Raw genomic sequence first — 2674 nt, forward strand, 5'->3', positions numbered from 1 at the left:
TCAAATTGGCTGAAATATTTCCATAACTTCCTCTCAATAGCCAAATGATCCAGAGATCTTCCTGGTTGAGATAGCGAAAACGAGAAATCGGTTGGATATGTTTTAAATTGAAGACTTGGATTTTTTAACACAAGCTTTATTATCAAGCAAGTTTAGTGTGAGACTTGCAATCTTCAATAAGTAAAATTGGGATTTGGTTCCTAAATTTGGAAAAAAAATCTACCTTTTTCATATTGGACTCTAAATGTATTGACAGGAAAAACACTGACAAGTGTAAATGTGAAGAATCTTTTTATCCGTTATATTTCAGGTCTGAGTTTCAGTGTTCCGGACAGGGTGTCTATTCCACCTAGGTAAGAACATAGACAATAGTCAAACTAATGATGTTTACTGATGGGCTGTAATAGAATCTATTACCCATATGTACCTGTGGTATATGTGTTCTAGATCTATTTTCATCTTAACCTGGGCAGGATCGAGACAAGTCACGCCTTCTGAACAGTTGTATGATGACAATACCATGCCATTAAAATGACTATTTAGTCCCGTCACATCAACACTGTTTTGCATTGATATAATATACGCAGGTAAACAGAGTAAGATAAAAAATATCTTCCATACTTCACAAGCGAATTTCTGTTTTTGGTAGGGAAAAGATAACTCTGTCTATTACCAGAATAAACGTAGGAAAAAGGAAAGCTCACGCGCTCTGAACCCACTCACAATAGCGTAAAGTCATCATGTTATGTAGCTTAACCGTGTCGCATAATTGATAACGTCATCAATTATGAATATGCATTTCAAGGACATTGATGATAGTGCAATGAAAAAGTTTCACAACAGTTTACAATTTGTTACTTTTCTAAAAATTATGTTCAGAAAAATAATCTTACAATGACCTGTACTTCGGACAGGGATATGTCAACCCTCGTGTAAGAGTTTGGCTGGCCAGCACTCGGTAAGCCTTGTGCTGACACTCAGGTTGTTGTCGCTGTCCACGGAATAGGTCCATGTAAGATTCTATTAATCATTTACCCCCTTTGGGAGCGAGACAGGGAGATCTAAACTCGGTCTTTAACATTGGGGTTCGATTCTAAAGCTGCCAAGCATTAGAAAAAGCCTCGTGTTTGGCAACTTAAGAATCCTCCCTCAGGTTGACATTCCCCTATCTCGTCTCCAAGGGGGTAAAAGTTCTACTGATCTCTTTCAGGGGCTGCAGACATTCTTTTACAAAATTTTGTTTGATGTGAAGATAAACATTATTGTACAAAATTACTGGGCAATTTGTTTAGTTGGGGTGGGGGTGGGGGCAGGGGGGGCCCTGGGGCAATTGCCTCATCCCCCCACTTTTTACAGTGGGGGGGGGGGCAAACATATCTTTTTGCCCCCCCCCCCCCCCCCCCCACTTTTTGACATCCAAAATCTAAAAAAAGGGGGGGGGGGAACAAAAAAAAAACTAACGAATTTTGATATTTATTTCGATAAAGGCAACCATAAAAACTGTATCTTTTACATCCGGAACATTCCGACTTTTATACTGTTATATCAATCCTCAGACCTGGTGTCGGTCGTCTGCACTAGCCTTGTAAGTCAATATTTAGACTATATCTTAATGCAAATTTTTGCTTAACTTCATCACATAGATTCGATAAGTTGATAATTTGTGAAGTTGATTGATTTCATAATGAGAACAAGACAGAAACACAACATGGATAAGAATGCGCGGTTTTAACGTGAATAGAGTAATACTTATTACCGAGAGGTACAAATGAGGAAACAGGGTATAACATGAAACGGCACTGTTATCGACAAATTAGCAGCATATAGGGTTCGCTTTAGATACACATTCTATCAGATTTGAAAAGTTAAAAACCTGTCAATTATTAAGGAAAAATAATAAGTTTTTAAAGTTAATACCTATTCTAGGTAAATTTTCCCTTTTTTCGGAGGAGGAAATCTTTTTATAGCCTTAAAAACGGAGAAAAAAAAACCTTCGCATCGCGCCTATGGCGCTCGCATTATTTCTAAATTATTGGACCTCCCTTTCGAAAATCCGGGATCGGGGTTTGGCGATTCATATTTTACTATATGCGTAAATAACTTCTGTTTTACTACATAAACTATCATGGGGATCTTGAAATGATGATTATTTGCTAATTTTGCGGAGATGCCCCCCCCCCCTCCTCCTCCACACACACACACTTTTTGACGACTTCCTACGCCACTGCAGTGTATGTGTAGGTGGGGATATATTGGCGATTAGGTAAATCTGACATTTTTTTTAATAGCTTAAGGAATATTTTCAAGGAGGTGAAAAATAATATACCAGGATTCCAACATCCAGGAAAAAAACATGGCTCACTAACTGGCTGGGCTGCAGAAGGTAATTATGATTTTACAAATATAACCATATAGATATTGATCAGGATATCATTAGAATTTACTGATTGATAAATACTTGACAGGACTAGTCTTAAATAGTTTACTTTACTGCTTTTGGACTTGAAAAGCTCTGAATCCTAATATGAACTGAAGATTGTTTGAATATGAATTGGCCCGGAAATAACAAATGAAAAGTGTTGTATAAAACATTGTGACAGTCATAGGTAGTTAAATATCTTTCATTAAAAATGAAAATGAAAAAGAAAATTCAGGACTTAAAGACCCCATGAAA

The 2674-nt window shown here is 37.2% G+C and overlaps 1 long non-coding RNA gene across 1 annotated transcript; it reads left to right on the forward strand.

Annotated features, from left to right (window-relative positions):
• The first annotated feature begins 309 nt into the window (after positions 1-309).
• LOC117340073 lies at positions 310-2344 on the forward strand. Its single transcript, XR_004535358.1, has 2 exons — positions 310-353; positions 2289-2344. It is a non-coding gene; the product is annotated as an uncharacterized LOC117340073 (long non-coding RNA).
• The last annotated feature ends 330 nt before the right edge of the window (positions 2345-2674 follow it).

The sequence above is a fragment of the Pecten maximus genome, chromosome 12 (genome assembly GCF_902652985.1).
Source record: "Pecten maximus chromosome 12, xPecMax1.1, whole genome shotgun sequence".
Lineage (NCBI taxonomy): Eukaryota > Metazoa > Mollusca > Bivalvia > Pectinida > Pectinidae > Pecten > Pecten maximus.